This window comes from Haemaphysalis longicornis, unplaced genomic scaffold, assembly GCF_048455015.1.
Source record: "Haemaphysalis longicornis isolate Haplotype H1 unplaced genomic scaffold, Haemaphysalis longicornis Haplotype H1 scaffold_1, whole genome shotgun sequence".
Taxonomy (NCBI): Eukaryota; Metazoa; Arthropoda; class Arachnida; order Ixodida; family Ixodidae; genus Haemaphysalis; species Haemaphysalis longicornis.
In genome coordinates, this window is record NW_027526203.1 from 383452179 (window position 1) to 383470212 (window position 18034).

General features: G+C 47.5%; 1 non-coding gene across 1 annotated transcript; it reads right to left on the reverse strand.

Moving 5' to 3' along the window:
- Positions 1-13328: 13328 nt before the first annotated feature.
- On the reverse strand, positions 13329-13401 carry Trnat-cgu (transfer RNA threonine (anticodon CGU)). The gene has a single exon. It is a non-coding gene; the product is annotated as a tRNA-Thr (tRNA).
- Between the last annotated feature and the right edge of the window lie 4633 nt (positions 13402-18034).

Here is an 18034-nt window from a genome sequence, read left to right on the forward strand (position 1 = left end):
CGGTGGTGCAGTGAAGACCGCGACGGACCGACCGAGTACGACGGCCCCTCAGCACGGCGAGGTTGGATACAAAACGTATCGTACAGGTGGATACACGGCCGAGACAGATCACGGAGATAAGCGCGCACAGCATACAAAGCACAGCCAACTCACAGCAGACTTGCGTGTTCGTTCGTTTCCCGTTTTCTCTAGCACACGACAAATTGAGTGCAAAACACCCGGGTCCGGCTTCATCTATAGATGAAGCCGGACCTTTCGTCATCTTATCTATCTATATACCTTATTTATGCCCCGTGGCAAAATAAACGTTCTTAAAAAAGAAGAAAAAAAGGGGGGGGGGGGGTAAAATTTGTTCAGGGCAACACATCCCTGTTTCCCTTGTCGGGAATCTTGTTTGCCAGCATGCAGCTGCAGGCGGAAATGCTTAAAAGCCGGCATTCTTCAGTCAAAAAACGCCGCGTCGTTCAGCAAGGACCTTTCATTGAAGCGGTCCTCACAGCCTGCAGCAGCTTCATGCACGTGTAAAGAATACAAGAGGAAGAGGAAAAAACTACCACCTCCCCTCGCGGGAACCCCTGTGTAGATGCGACGCATAGGGGGTTCACGTTGCAGCGTTGGACAGCGGAGGAACGGCGCTGGAACGATGGAGCGGACCGACGCAGGCACAGCGTTTTATAGCGCGCATAACGGTGAGTTGACGCGCCGGCGCCAGTGATTCTGCCGCGGCTATGACGCAACACAATTCACTTTAATCCAATCCAATCCAAATCCAATCCAATCCAAGCCAAGCCAAGCCAAGCCAAGCCAAGCCAAGCCAAGCCAATCCAATCGAATCCAATCCAATGCCCCTCGCGAGAGAGTGTTCGCTATCGGAGAGGAAAGGGGGTGAGCGGCGGAGAGCGAAGCTGGCGCGGCGAGGAGAATGGGGGAGGGGCGGACGCCGACAACAACGACGCCGACGCCGGATGGAGGGACAAGGCCGGTGAATGAGATGCGTGGCATCTAATAAAGTGGACCATATATCCTTTCTCCAGTGCTTTATCATGCAAACAAAAAGGTACCAATTATGTGTGGTTGGTGTGAATTAGCTGCGCTGAGATGCCAGCGTTCCATCTGCCTGATTTCCTCGCGTGTGGCTGAAACGCGGCTCCTCTCCACCGCAACGCGTCGTGGAATTTGCCGCTGCTGGTGCACCGTTCGGGGGAAAAAATAATTACCTCCACATTCCAATCGCACGAAACTTACTCACGTAACTAGAAACAGTGCAAAAGGAACCGAAAATGCCGGTGCCTTTGAAATAAGAATTAAGATAAAAACAAACTTATGCGGAAATTTTTTTTTTCGTGCCGACGGGGGTGTAGCAAGAGCACAGCGAAGACGCTGCTAGGAGCTCAGCGTTAATCGGGAAGTATTTGTCCGTATCGGTCACACCAACGCCAGACAAGGGGGTTTTTCTCGCTGCGGTAACCGAGTGCGCCAACGACCTTGTGCCGGCAGCATTACGTCGAGTGCACGGTGTTCCGTGTCAGCTGCATTTGTTTTAAAAACCTTACCGTTGAATTATTCAGAGCGTCGCCTCAGAAATTCCCCGCTGGCTCCTCTACGAGTTCAGCGTCACCCTTCAGAACAGAAAAGAGAAAATAAGCAGCAGCGAAAACCAACCGAGATTCCTGGCCTTCGACCTGAGCCGCTCTCTCACGACGCAGCTAATGGGTATACCAGTCACCGTCCATTAAGTAGGTTCCGCCACTTCTCCGCCGCCCGCGTTTTTCTTGTCATCCCATTTGCTATCTAGACGTCCCCGTGATGACGTGTCTCCACACTGGCCACTCAGAAGGGCAGAATTGTGCTGCCTGCATCTTGGTGTTTACATCACTTATATAGTCCATACTTGTATATCAGAAGCGACGAAGCTGTAATCGTGTTCCTGGATTTTCTGAGGGTGCTTTTTTCTTCTCGCGACAGGCGTGCACGGAGCAACGAACACGGCACGTGCCTGGTCTCGCGCGTCTTTATTTATTCCTACACATTGCGTGTTAATGAGATGCGCATTCGTGCAACTCATGGGTACACGCATTCAACACCCCGCGAGTTACACACACGCACACTTTTCCGGTTCCAGAAATGCAGAGGCGCCAAGCACAGGTCAAAAAATGTCACGTGATCACACGGCAGCATTCCCCGGCTCTTATGCTTTCCAGAAGGTACACGCGGAAATGTCCTTTTGCGGAAGGAAACCTTATAACGTACGCAGGCACTCATCCTTTAGGGGGACACGTGGAAGAGAAAGCGTGTGAATGCGCATTCCGTCATTATGTAGGCCACAAATGAAGACCGTAACGATTCGTATGCGATAGAAGGGCGGAAAGTGTGGACGCTGTTTTTTAAATGTTCGATCTACCAAAATTCCAAACGATTCAAAATATTTCGGTTTACGTTTGTTTGTTTTACTTCTTGCAGTAAAGCGATAGAATTCGGCAGTTTTTTCGCGTCCGAAATGGTCGCTTACCAAATGGATTATGATAGATGAACTCGCAAAGTAAATTCATCCTGCCGGGGAAGTTTTAAGTGCACATCTTGTCGCCAATCCATCGCTCATGGAGATAACGTCCTGCGAGGCTGCGCGAAGCTGCAGTCAAGGACTCGCTGTGCAACTATGACGAACAGCCGGATATCGTTATGCGGGTTGGAGGTCTGGCTACGGTGACAGTGGCAGTCCTCCGCCTATAAGGCTAGGAAAGCCAGTTCTAATAGGAGGCTTGTAATACTCACTCGAAGTAGAGTACAGCAGACATGGGCTTGTGACGTGAAAAGGGTCCTTATACATCCGCGGCCGGCTAGCGCAGCACGTCGCTCTCCCTAGCATGCTGAAGGCGATCGTGGGCGCTATCATGATCGTAATGAGGCCACTGCCCTTCTGGTGCAGCACGCGTGAAGAGCAATGGTGCGGGAAACGCGTGGAGAGAAAGCGAGAAACAACGAACAGAAAAAAATGGGGCAAAAGTCAAGTGCGAGAGGCAGTAAGGTAACAGCGCAAAAAAAAAAGACAGAGACGGAGACAGGATGACAAGGACTGCGCTGTCCTTGTCCCGTCTCTGTCCTGTCAATTTGTGCTCTGCTATCGTTGAAGTAGCAGCTTCTGCGTGTGGCTGATGTTGCTGAGTTAGTTGCATTTGAAAAGAGCTGGCAAAGTTACAAGTCCGTCAAAGGTGTTACAAACGTTAGTATGCGTCTGCGTCCAGCGCAGTCAAAGGGGCGTAATATTTTGTTCGTTTGAGACGAACACTTGTCGTTTCGAGTTCCGAGGTATCATGGCAACTGATAGAGAGAGAGGAGAGAGAGAGAGAGAGAGAGAGAGAGAGAGAGAGAGATGAGAGAGAGAGAGAGAGAGAGAGAGAGAGAGAGAGAGAGAGAGAGAGAGAGAGAGAGAGAGAGAGAGAGAGAGAGAGAGAGAGAGAGGGGGGGGGGGGTGGCGGAATTCGGATACCGACATGCTGCTCGGGGGGGGGGGGGGGGGGAAAGGGAGAAAGGAGAGGTGTGATAGATTAAAGGGCGGAAGAAAGAGGGAGAAGGAAAGAAATAAAAAGAGAAAAATAACAAAAATATGAATGCTCAGTTTGAGTCAGTAGTGCGATGAAGCAGTCTGAAGATCCTGTTCTTCTAAACTTTAAATCACTTCAATGATGCCAATCTCGTCCAGATAATCGAACAACGCTGCCAGTACTTTGCGTTAGCTAGTGGAAATGGCAATAGACCAAGAAGTAGTTTCAAAGTCATTGGTCCTCGGCTGAGGTGTTCTGGGTTTTGCACAAGACTGCACCTTGTTTTGCATATAAGCGGAGCGCTCCAATAGCAACTTCTCCGCTGTTTTCAGCGATCCGCCGTTGTCGCAGTAGGGTTTGTGGTGGCAAAAAGTCGAAAAAGTACGACTTCGTGAGCACTGCTTTGAGGCGTAGTCGGTGGTACAACGTCTCTAATCGGCGCGGAAGTACCTCTGGCCGCTTCATTCAGAGATCGGGATTTATGGGGTTTATGTGGCGTAAGAAAGCATGGTGGTGCCCTGCAAGGGGCCAGAGACGGTTCCGTTCCGTTAAAACAAGTTCCTTCGTCATAGTTGTGGCGTAACGCTTGGGGAAGAAAACCATCCTCACATTACGCATTTCCAGGCCCTTACCGGCAGTTTCATCTGCGTCCTGATTTCGTTAAACACCACAGTGACCTGGAAGCCACTGAAACGTAACATGGTGTCCAGCGTCGTTGGCAAGGTGGGGCAGGTGTGTGATCTCCCGAGAGGCATGTTCCTGAATGGTGAAGCAGTCGCTGCTTTCCAGGTTTTGGAGAGCTGCCTTTTTGAGCCCCTTAAAATGATCTATTGCCTCTGCGGCTGAAGTAAAATGTAGCATATAGTTAGCCTAAAAGTCAGCGCCAGAAGTGCGATATATGTGTTAAACAATTTAGTTTGGAAAGAAACGTCCGAAATTGATTACCTCACAACGGAACATAGAAGGTATTTGGTCATGTCCAAACTACCCCCGAAGCCACTGATACTAACATTGTTCACCCGTTTAGGACACAATAAAAGACAGTCGTAAAAGTAAATGTATGTTGGAGTAAACACGGCGGCGGTTGTCGCTAACTTCATCAGACCTTGGATTAAAAAAAAAACATTACAAGTGCTCTGGGCAGCGCTTTCAGGGATCTGCAGCACTCCCAATGAACGCTTTCACTTTTTTCTTCGCGTCTGGAACCACGGCGAAAGCCATAGTTATCGCTAGCACGGAGCGGCACTGCGTGATTTGCTCGTCGCAACAGACGCCCTCCGCTTCTGCTTTGCTTTTGCGGCTTTCTTTTTAAAGTGGCTATTGAATGCGATAATTGCTGCAGCTGAAGGAAATCCGGCCAATAGCCGCTACACTGCTGTAATGGGGTAATTCAGCGGCTGTAGAACGTCAAGACCGGGAAAGAGAGAAAAATATTTTATAAGTTGTCCAATGGCCATAGAACAATAATTTTTGTCTGAGGTAATTAGCGACCCCGTAATCTAAGTACTTGATGTGTTGGTTGATTGCGCTCTGTAAGCATTTAGGATTTCGAAAAAGTTGAAAACTGTGTTGCAGGGTCCCTTTAAGAAGCCACGTCACGCTTTCTAGCAGCACTTTTGGGCATTTACGAGATGCGGTTCGCCCGTCGCTTTGTGTTCGCTACTTAGGACACCATGTGCACATGTGCGCCGAACGCGGGTTAAAATTCGGTGGGGCGCTCCATTTATAGTTGCAAGAAAGCTCCTGTGCGTACGCCTAATAGGCGTACGCACAGAGGGATACATACTTCGCAAGTATTTAATAACGAAAGCTTAATCCATCTTAATCTACGTGTTCCATACTAGTCCACCATAATTTATTTGAAAATACCTCAGTCCCATTACAATTCGCTTTAATGTTGATTTCTGAGGTTTTGACGCGCCGACGCTGTACAGGCGACGAGGTGTGCCGTAGTGTAGAACTCCGCATTAATTTTGACCACCTGGGGATCTTTAATGTGTGCCGAAATCTGGAACACACGGGCGTTTCCGCTTTTCGCCTCCACCAGAAAAGCGGCTCCCGCGGCCGGGAATTGAACCCGCGCTCATCAGCTCAAATCACTTTAAACCCACGTTAATTCATCTTATTTCCATCCCAATTTCTGCCTTAATCTACCCTAAACCATCTTAACCTACTTTAAATCGTCTTAATGTATCCTAATCCATCTTAGCCCACTTTATTCCGTCTTAATTTATGTTAATATAGCGTAATTCCTACCTTAATCTACGCTAATCTACCATATTCCACCATACTATGTCTCAATTCAGCTAAATCCTAAGCAACCTGAATCATATCTTACTAATCATTACTATCAATCCCTAATCAATCATTATTTCATCCTTATTCATTTTAATCCACATTAATCGATACTAATTCATCTTAATCCACCTGAGACGGACACTGAAGGGATTTTCAAACATTGTGAGGTTACTTGTGAATTCATAGGCCATGTTTCGACCACTCTGGGTACTTTTACGCGAATTCATTTGTTATAAAAATCCATGCGAAAGGTCTTTTCCCCTTTCTGCATCCACCTTGCTGATTTCCAACTACGTTCCCTATGACGCGCACATTTCTGGATTGGATTGACTGCGCCGACTGTGCGGCTCGCCGAACCACCGACTAATCGTCAGTAGGTTGATTATGGGGTTTAACGCGCCGGCGCTTCACAGGCAATGCGGCGCGCCGTAGTAGAGGGCTCCGGATTAACATCGACTACCAGGGGACCTTTGACATCAGCCGAAATCTCGAACACACGGGTGTTCTTGCTTTTTGCCTCCGTGGATCGTCAGCAGTCGATCGCGAAGTGAAAACTGAGCCCAGAGAAAATTGCACGCGAATAATGTGGCTTCATTTTGCCAGTTTGTAGAGCGTATTCAGGTTAGTAAACTCCATAAAGTTAAAATAACTCCACATGAGTGTATGTGTGGTCGGTATTTTGGCGTTACGACGCTTCGCTGTCTTCGTTTCATTGGACTTGTAAACTGCCCATGAGTGTCGAACTGGTACGCATGTAGAAAATCAACAAAAAGAAATAGCTCGCCAGGGATTGAAACCTGAATAATGAGAGGCACCATTGATATTCATTTGGACCCCTAAACCACAAAAACAGGGGGGCTTCCGAGGAAAACGTACAAAATATGAAGCTGAGGACTACCCCTTCATTATGTACAGGCTGTGTATTTCTAGAATTGCAGCATTCCGAGCTGCTTATCTGAGTATTTCTTGAAAACGCCTTATCCCCGGTGACGACGTTCCTTAAGGCAGGAAAAGCGATCGCAAATGCGTGACCACGCGGAAGACCTGTCCTGCTAGTTCACCCTGCGCAAAAAGTTCTTCCTAGTATTTTGGTTTCACGCTTTGCAATAAAAGCTTTGGTTGATTTTAATCTCTTATCACCTATATTAACTTCAGGAACTGTTATCCTGCCATTAATTCCAGCCTTAATTCCAGCTTTAATTCCTGCCTTACAGTCGGTGAATATGCCTATCCAAAGTGAGTGGTACGCGTGCGGAAAGCATGGATAATTAAGAGAGAAGATATGAGAGGAATGTTTGGCAGGGCTAATGTTAGGGCAGTACCTATATTTTGTTATTTATAGAAAATTATTCGCACCATTTTCACACTGTAGCGTGCTGTAGGTACCACCAAATCGTCGCACGGCAATGGTACACCCCTTTCAGCATTTGTGACACGTAAATAACGCACGCGAAAAATAGCCGATGTCTTCCAGGAAGGACGGAAGCAGCGAAGACGTTGATGTGACTGGGCGGATGCTCGGCGTGTCCTCTAAGGATGCGTTTCCGATCGAGATACCGAAGAGAGGCAAGGGCACAAGCTTCAAGGGTTTTCTAAGTTCCTGCGATCGACGCGACAGCCACGCAACTCGCCCGCCGCTCAAATCAGGGTCGCGTCGCTCTGCGGTTGACGCACGCGTGAGCATGACGCGCGGGCGATTAGCCGGGTTGTATACAGGCGGTCAGGAATTGAACCGCACTATTTTCAAAACGCCTTTTGAAGTACCCATCTTCAAATTTTTGGGCGTGCCCGCGTGCTTCTTATGGGCACATTTGGCACAGGCTTATAAAACAAAGTCAATTAGTCTGTGCTTCGTAACTAGCTTACAACAGCGACCGAAGCGAGAATTGTAACCACTCGGTCACTTTTATGTGCGGTTAGGGAAGTGCGACTGTGCAGTTTTATATGGTACAAGTTTTAAGCAGTTGTGACATCTAGGCGGGGGGAAAAGAGCACATTGGGGTTTGCACATTTGTCGACAACGCGATAACGATCTAAAGAAAAATCCCTGCCCCTCAAGTTACCAGCTCAGAGAAATGCAGTGGCGAAATCTGCTGAGGCCTCCTTTATATACCGAAATGCTGTGGGATATAGTTTTGCCAGTAAGCTCGACTAACCAATGAGCAGGGAGGGGATAACTTTGTGTAAACGCAATGAAGATTATTTTAGAGAAACAGTTACGAATAACGCAATTGCAGAATACGAGTGCTGTTGTAACCCTGAACTAACGGTATACAGAAAACCTGGATCGTGCACTTCTCATGTGCTGTTTGGAGCACCGACGACTCATCGTTACGCCAACACTTTTCAGGCGAAGGCGTTAAAGGAGCCATGAAGAGAAAATACAACTTCGTGTAATTTGAAAGATCTAGGATTCAGTATCTCACTCAGCTCCATTACAGCCACAAAAGATGTTTTTTTAACGAAAAAAAAAAGCAAGAAGTATTTAAAAACTTTCAAATTTTACGCCACAGTGACGTGTTATGAGGAAGAGTGACGTCATAGGGGCCAACAATAAAGCATAATTTTCAGTGCGTTAACTGCACGTTAGCATTCAAGTGATGCGGTCAAATGGAACTCGAGGCCCCATTACAGACGTCCAGTCATGTGTCGTCGCGACAGGTGGGTTAGGCAGCCGCCAATCGCACAAACAAGGTTCCGTGACGTCATAGAAAAGTTGCGGGAAATTGGCCAGGGGGTCGCGACTGCTTCACACGTTTTGTTTAATATATCCGTTATTTGTTCGATGATTGCGATGATATTGGTATCATTGTTATCGGGACTAAGCAGTCCTTCTAATAAACCCAACTTGTATTTTGTCTTCATGGCTCCTATAAGCAAATGTTCAACTGCGCGACGCTTCCGCGTTACTCGTGCATGGACGTCTTCTGCCCGCTGGAGTTGTAGCCTTTGATGCCCAGAACTTTAATTTTTTGTTTAAGATTGGGAAAACATTTTTGTGATCTAAAGGGACTTCTGACGTCGCAAATATGAAGTTAGAAAAACATTTGGTTCATTAGGACGTACACAATGAGGTGTTACACCTGGGCAACACTGGACACTTGCTGCTTCATATATCAGTTGAACAAGAAAGCTACCTTGATCAGCATGATTTATGGTTCAAGTTAAGACCATAAACCTAAAGTTTTTATTGCTATCATTTGTAATAACAACGAAATTGCACAATTTCGCTTACCTGTCGCTAGCCCATTGAGCCGCCGGGCTCGATGCCAGTTGACACGCATAAACAAGACTTGTTTTTAGCACATGGAAGTACGTGCTGCCCTCTCCTTCTTTTAAAGACGATAGTTTTTCTTGGGCTACTTAAACCCAGAAATTTTGGTCTGTGTGACTGTCTGTCTGTCCGTCTGTCTGTCTGTGACTCGATTCAGCCACCCGGCCAAAGTAAAACAATGCATGCGCAATAGTCTTATATAGTCACAGCTAAATCTACCCATCTAAGCCCGGTGTAATGTTCATACTTGTCAACATTGTTGAAGAAGAACAAGACATTACGCAAATATGAGACAACAGATTAATACAGAAGTGATATTTGCAGTGTTCGTTTATAAAAAATCATACATGCTTGATTTTTGCGAAATTAAATACTTCCTCAACTGCAGAAAAAAATTCACTCCGCCGTCGCCTGCTGTCGTCCGCGCCACTATAGCTTCTGGCGCCATTTTAAGAAATCAACCGGCAACAGTTACGAAAGGTTCCACTGGATAGGTTCCACGTTCTTCTTGCACCGCACGTGGAGTAGGGAAACGCGGTTCTATAAACTCTGAAGTAGAACGCCTCGATTCACGCGCGTCTTCGCCGTACGGCAGCGTTGGCATCGATACACCCGGCCTGGAGCAGTGGAACGCGGTAAATTTCAAATGATTTATGCAAACTTTCGTCTTTACCTTGGGGGGAGCGCGACGCAAGAGGAACACAGTGAGAGGTGAGCGGGAAGGCGAAGGGAGGCATTTACTTGGCAAAAGTCGATGAAGACTACGGTCTTTTGTCGACATTTGCAACGAAAGGAGCAGATACGCGGCCAATTTTTTTTAATTTATGAAGGTCCGGGAAAATTTGGCTGGTGTTAAATGTAGAAAAAAGCACAAAGTGCGAGAGAAAAAAAATATTGTTGGAGTTGTTGCTTCTGAGCAACATTGGGCATTTAACGTGCACGTTCCAGGAGGTGAGGAGGGCTGCATTCTGTTGTGGCATCTCCTGTTGTACGCTCTTAAAAATCGCCGCAGGTGGGCTTCGTCACAACACTTCAGAACGACCAATCATCGTGACCAAATGTGCACATTTGGCGAATGAAGAGACTCAGCATGCGATTAGAGCAAAAAACTGTATCTGCGCTGTGGCAACAGCGCAAGGCGTGCATCTGCGCGTGCATCTGGGCATCTGCGCGTGAATCATTCGCCAAATGTGCACATTTAGTTCTGATGATTGTTCGTTTTGAAGTGTTGTGGTGAAGCCCACCTTCGGTGATTTTTAAGAGTGTACGCAGCCAGACACCGCCAACGGGTTTAAACTTTCAGTATTGTAGCGGCGGATATAACAGGAGGATAACGTCGGCACGCGCAGGGTCAACATTCTCCTCTATCACCAGCCCTCACGTGGCCAACGACGTGGCTACCTTCATCGGGCATGCGCCGTTCTGCCTTCCTCCTCTAAAGCGACAATTGCACGAATATCAACCTTCAAAATTGTGAAGCACCCTAGGCATAGCTCTAATATGCAAGACTGCACACAAGTGCGTCGAAAATGTGCCACTAGCGGTCATCAAAATATAGATAACGCAACTTTCCTTTGAAATCCCTCGAAAAGATTGCGAAAAACGTTAAGTCGCAACTCCAGTTGAGCGCGACGAAATGAAAAACATTCTTGGTTTGATGGTAGAATCACACATTGAATCATGAACCGGGTACACACGTCCGAGGAGAACAACCGCCTGTCGCAGACACTACACGAGATCAAGGGCTTCTCGAGGAGGCGGTTCACCCCCGAGAGAGGGGGTTGCGCAGCCGCTCGGGCCATTCCATGCTACTGGCTGATTCCTCGACGCTGCTCCAAAACGGCGTCCCGTTCTTGCGGCGTTTGAGTGGCGATTCGTACGCGAATGTTGTTCCGCGTTCTTTCGGGTTTGATAGCGCGAATCCCACGCATCTTGGCAGCATAACGTCATCGCACAGCCTCGTCGCGCTTACGTTTGCGCTACTCGAACTTGGATGAGCGAGAAGATTTTTCGAGCGAGGCATTTAGGCGGCAATACAGCTTCTCGGGTTGACCAACTGAAATCACATAACCCGAACCTTCCATCCGGCCTCTTCACCTTTCACGGTTCAAAGGTCAACTGCCATGTGTCCCCCAATGCCTTCCCCACTCCTCTTCCTCCACTCCCACTCGCCTCCTAGGTTTGGACGCCAAATGGCTAGCCTCGGAACCCCCTGCTTGGCTGCTTCACGAAAACGGTTAAAAACACCGTGAACAGCCGGGAAGGTTCGCGAAGAGTGTTTCGCGCACGCGCACGCGCAAAACCTTTATCCCCCCAAAAATTCCGTATAATGAATTGGCTGGAAATAATGTTAACAGGGAAGCTGTTTAAGCTTGAGCTTGGTCCGGAGGCGTCAGAAAAAAATACAAAGAAAAAAAAAACCTCATCGGCGCGAGGCGCCCGGCACTACCTTCACGCAGCTGCGTATGCGGAGGCAAGCCTCGCCTAGCTATGACGGCCCTGCGCCGACACAGACGCTGACACAGGCGCTGACACGAACACAGACGCTGCTGGGTGCAGCCGCGGGTCGAATGTGCAGTGAACTTGGATGCGGCTCCTTGTGTCACTTTAACATGGCACGCTTCCTTACTCTTTACTCTCCTATCCGCGCACCTCCGCTTGAAAAGAACGAGCAATGACACAGCGCCTCGTGATTCCGCGCCGAGCACATCGTTTACACTCCCGCAAAACATGAGTCGGCAGTAGAAGTATGTAACTCCCTAGTAAGACGAAGCGCAGCAGACGAGACGGCTACGATAACATAGCCGTCTGATGAGAACATATGACTATATGTGACTATATGTGAACATATGTCTCATGACTATGAGAACATAGTCGGGAACATATAAGGACGGCTACGATCCAACCCCGAGTATCGCCCTGAAGCCGCTGCGCTAGTGCAAGCTGGGGGTCGACCTAGCTTCTTCCCCTTTCGCTACGTCTTGCTAGGTTTTGCTAGGCTGCGCTAACTTTTGTTAGGTTTTACGATGTTCTTGCTAGGATAGGCTAAGTGTTGAGGGGTTAGGCCCAGTTTAGTCGCATTTTGCAAGGCCGTTCCGGTAGGTCCCCCACACTGACAGCGGATCCCACGGGGGAAGAAGCTAAATCGACCCCCAGCTCCGTCGCTCCTCCAGCCTTGCACCAGCAGTGCAAGCTGCGCCAATTTTATTTTCTTTTCCTGCCACTGCACTGATTTTAGTCCAGTAATGTAAATTCCCCAAGATTTAGCAACAGTGGCGCCACTGACTAAGAATTCCACCTTGTTTCCGCGCATGCTGGCTTGCACAGCCGCAACATTCGTCTTCGCAGTGGTTGCACTCGACGACTTTCTCGGGGAAAAGTCAACTTACATTTCTTTATTATTTTTTAGGTCCAGCGGAGATTGCGGCTGCATTAATACAAAAAAGGCAGCCTGCAATCTCCGACAACAACAAAGAGGACGCAGACGGAACACGAAGAGGATACAAACCGGACATAAACACGACGCCAACAGCACGGATACAGGACACGGACTATACTCAACGCTTGGCTGCAGTTATTCTTCGTGTTCGTACTAGCGTCAGACGTTTCGTCAAACGTGCGTCAGCATTCCTCTTCCTAGGTTGTTCTAAAAGCGGTGAGTGACTTACCGAGCTACACACGACACGACGACGAAAGCGGAAAACAATCGGCAGATACAAACTTATAGTTCAGGTATCCGGCTAGTGGAAAGCAGAGTCCCACGCCAACGAAGACCTCTTATTAGTACTTGAAAAAAGATGCGTACTTGATTTACGACATCTCTTCACACATCTCGCAAACATTTCAACAAAACAGTTAGGTAATTAGTATATTTTCAAGCATCGGCTGGACAGTGCTGGGAAGAGCTTGATCCGCAGGTAATTTAAAAGAAACCAGGCCAGATATTAAAAGTCACAGGAAAAAATGAATATATATATATATATATATATATATATATATATATATATATATATATATATATATATATATATATATATATATATATATATATATATATATATATATATATATATATATATATATATATATATATATATATATATTTGGGTTGGCAGTCAAGAATGCCAAGGAAAGCAAAGGGCAGAATGTGGTAGGTCATTTATTATGTTTGAAACGGATGCAGAATTTTTAAAGACAGAAACTGGAAAAAAATGCCCGCCGGGTGGGATCCGAACCCACGACCTCCAGAATACGCGTCTGGTTCGATGACCACTACGCTACCGGCGGGGCTGTTCTCCCCTCCACTTTCTCGGGTATTTAGTTCAGGTATTTGTTTCCTGCGCTTGGGAGTGGTAGATAGCGCCACTCGGACTACTAGGGGTGGAGGGGACCTTCCGAGGCGATGGCCACTGCGCTACTGGCGTATTCTGGAGGCCGTGGGTTCGGATCCCACCCGGCGGGCATTTTTTCTCCGCTATATGTCTTCCAAAAATCTGCGCCTGTTTCAACCATAATAAATGACCTACCGCATTCTCCCCTTTGCTTTCCTTGGCATTCTAGACTGCCAACCCTTATTTTTGTCCTAATTCAACGGGCCTTTCATTTCCCATTCTAATTCGCTATATGCTAGCGAGTGTCTCTGTTCTGGCAGTCTTGGTGCCATAGGGTGCTTAAGAGGGTTCAACGCTTGTCGACCACTCTCGACATGTCGTAGACACTCGAGTCACGGCCCGGGGGTTAAAAAAAGAAGGTCCCCTTCACCCCGAGGAGTCGGAGTGGCGCTGGCTACCACCCCCAAGCACAGGGAAAAAATTACATTGACATAAATACCCCAGAAAGTGGAGGGGAAAAATAGCCCCGCCGGTAGCGTAGTGGTTATCGCACCAGACCGGTTTTCTGGAGGTCGTGGGTTCGGATCCCACCCGGCGGGCATTTTTTCACCACTTTCTTTCTTTCCAAATTCTTTATCTGTTTCTATGACCTACTATTTCCTCCCCTTTGCTTTCCGAGGTTTTCTTGGCTGCCAACCCTTATTTCTGTATTATTTCAACGAGCCCCTCATTTCCTATATATATATATATATACAGAAAGATAGGTCGGCAGTCTACAACGCCAAAGGAGGCATAGGAGTGTTGTTAGGCTCTCTTTTTACTACGGTTAGTCAAGTTAACATTTTTTAAACATTTCTTTTAATTTCTTCCCGTTACGGGCCCATACGCTGAACATGTAATGTAAACGTACGCCAAACCTGCTGGATGCATAGACGTGAGGTTTCTAAAGTACATTTCTATTCTGGTGAATGAGAAAATATTGCTGAAATCTTCAAACAACATAGGCCTATGAGAGAGTAAAAAGTCGGTAAAATATTTTCACAAAAACATTTTGTTATCGCACACCCGTTGAGATATTAAGCAGGTTTTTGTACTCTAGGCAGATGTCTAACAGCTTTGTTGCAACATTTTTTCGTTACTGCATCCTTGCATGGACAATCACGTCTTTGGCCAAATTACGCGTTTCTGCGCATTTTCCCGTAACTATTCAGCCCGTCGATGTATGCAGTTCCTAATTGCTTATCAGTACTGACAATGAAACTGTCGAAAAACTAATTTCGGGATTTTGTACTAACAAGAGCAAAAATAGGCCAGCGGCATTCTTTTAATTTCACCCCTCACGAAGTGGGATTCTGTTCAGTTTTCCCGCTCTCGCATAGCACTCGCATTTGTAGGGACTTTCTGCAACTACGCGCCTCCATTAGGGGTCCATGTTATCATAAAGTTGTGAGTGATGACTATCCTTCACACCTGTTGAGGTAACACTTCCCATGGGTAAGTAGTCGTTTGAGTGCACAATACTGGCACAATTGTTTGGGTAGAGTTCAAATAAAACACGAGTTCCAGCCCTTACCCATTACCACATGCATCCGCTAAACGCCCATGTATTTACAGCAGGCTGTGGTTTCTAATTGTGTGAAACTTCACAGTGAACTAGCTAATTCTGACAAGTAAGAAATAACTGAACAGGTGGTATACCCATTATTGTTATTAGTATAGTGGTCCACCCGGTCATCGCAGGGCACTACCGCGCGTATATATATATATATATATATATATATATATATATATATATATATATATTGTAGTGCGAAAGACGAGCAAGTGGCGCGCAGCCACCATGCGAGCACTAACGAACAACTGATTTGCTACGCGGCCACAACAACAGTCAGCATTGTCCTTGCGATTGGCGTATGCCCGCTCGAGGGGATTGACCACCCGGATTGTACAGATGACGACGAGGCAACTGGGTGAGCCACCGCAGCGGCAACGTCATCGGCATGAAGCTCGTGGAGTGCTCGAGGCATTCTGCCGGCTGGGCCACCGATCCGTTTGCCACTTCTGAGTGCCCCTCCTTCCTTCCGCTGTCAAGGCAATAAACCCGCCTTACAATATATATATATTTATATATATATATATATATGTATTTATATATATACACATATATATATATATATGTGTATATATATATATATGTGTATATGTGTTTTCCTATATATATATAGGAAAAACTCACAAAGCACAGTCGGATACGCAGCAAGAACAACAAGAAGGTTTACCCACGTAGCGGCAATAGGACTAGCCTTTATCAGAGTACAGTTACATTATGGAGGCAAGTCCCTTTGCCGCTACGTGAGTAAACCTTTGTTATTGTTCTTGCTGTGTATCCGACTGTTTACTTATACTGCATATATATATATATATATATATATATATATATATATATATATATAATTTGGAAATGAGGCGCTCGTTGAGGAAGTTCGTTGAGGAACGCCAAGGCAGGTATAGGGAAATGGTTAGGCTATTTTTTTTTCTGTGGTTAGTGAAGTTAATATTTTTAAATTTACGTAAGAAAGAAAGGGAAAAAACACGCGTGCAGAGTGGGTCCCCACTCTGGACGCTACACGTGCTCGTGCTCGTGCTCACCCCGAGAGCACGTGTAGCTTATTGTAATTCAGCGTGCATGCGTCGTTCCGAGGCGCATAGAAGAAACTCCAATAGCCGGCGCATCATGGTCTCCTGTCTAGGTTAGCGACAGCACTGTAGCCAAGTTTTTTCGTGGAGGAATTTTTGATACAAAATACATGTCACGACCGAAATTATCTTACAAAGTTGCGCCGTAATGTGCTTGGTGAGTTGTCATTAGTGTAAAAAATGAAGGTTCTCTACGTCCGATGAATACAAATGAATGTAAGTGCCAACCCACGAGAAGGAACGGACCTTTTTGAACCTTCTGAACATGCAGAGGAATACGTTTGAGGAGAAAGGTAAAAAAAAACGAATCGTAGAACAAGTTGAAGCACTGAAAGCGGGGAGGAGAGAAATTTGCAAAAAAAAAAGCACTTACCTTTGTTAAAAAGTAACACGCGCTATGAATGCACAGTTAGTATTGAGTCCCGGGATGTCGACAAGCCACGCATTTTTTGTGGTAAATCCTTGTTCTTTTCTCTCTCTGACGTTCTTGCTCTCACTGTAACGTCTTGAGTTTGGAGTATCCGTCTGTATACTAAGCAGTATCTTTTTCTTTCTGTATTAGCGATATTATTAGGTTCTTTGTACCTTGCACAGTGAGCGTCCGCAGGGCGTGGGCGTAGAGAATGCACGTGAGGCAGACGAACATAGAAACAGCCCTTTCAGCGCATATCCAGCGTTATTTATACTTACCTATAGCAGTCATGCGAGCTGACCTGCGTAGTATGCGTTCACATTAATCTTTCTTTCTGCTTTTTTGTTGAAGACAAAGGCATGCGCCCTGTCCCATTAAACAATTAACACTGCAACCTTTTTCTATGTATCAGCTCATCAAGCGGCAGGCGCATATATATGCCGGTCCCACAGTGCCTGTACGCGGTGTACCCATACTGCTTACGCCAACCAACCTTTCGGCCTGATGATTTTTTGCTGTGAGCAGTCGGAGGGCGCGTCTCGGCTCAACATCTGTTACAATTAGATTCAGCGTGGCTTGCCTCAGCCACGAAAGGGTTGGCGCCTCGGAGCCCTCCCAAATAAGACGCAGGCTGCGCGGCCGTCCTCTACGGCGGCCAGACTGCGGAGGCCCGGCGCTCACGTTACGCAAAATGGCCCGACGACGCCGGCGGGGCCGGGGTGTACACGCCGGCGTCGGGCGCACGTTCCGCTGACCGTGCACGGGCGTGCCAACGCAATGTATTTGCGAGAGCGCGAGCCTTGAACAAGCGATTACCACTCGGTCGAGACACACCCACGCGCTGTATATAATCAACTAGGCGAGTAATTAAAGCCCGAGATTGCCAGGGCTCCAAGGCGGCTGGGAAACGTGTGATGCTCGCACGTGTAGGCGGCCCTCGATCACTGCACCAGCTAATTGAGGTCCCTCTTTTGTTACTCTTTTTCTCGCCGCCGTGTCCAATCTATTTGGTCGCAGGGGAGGACTTCATCATTCACGCGCAGGCAGGCCGGTGGGGTCGGCGCGGTGTCGTCGCCGCTTGTGGGCACCGCCGGTAAGATGAGCCGGGATCCGCGCTCAGCCGAGCGTCGTCCGCTGCGTGTGTGCATAGCAGCCGCCCTTCGTCACGGAGTGCGGCCCTTGCAACCAATCGGCGGCGACACCTGCTTTAGGATGATCTATCGCCTCCAGGCCGCCGGCCATCTTGAATTGAGACGGTGCCGCCGCGCGGTCAGCTCCCGTGAAACGCGGCTAAGGCATGGGAGTGGCACTTTCGGCGGGGCGTGGACGCTCTCTCGAGAGCAAACAGGCGCGGCCAGGTTACGGATTACCGCCGTCTCGCGGGATCGCCAAAGAGGATCCCGCGGCGCTCCGTCGCCGACCGTTTCCCGACTTTCTTAACCTGTTGCGCACCGTCGTTGGTGGCGGCCAGATCATCGCT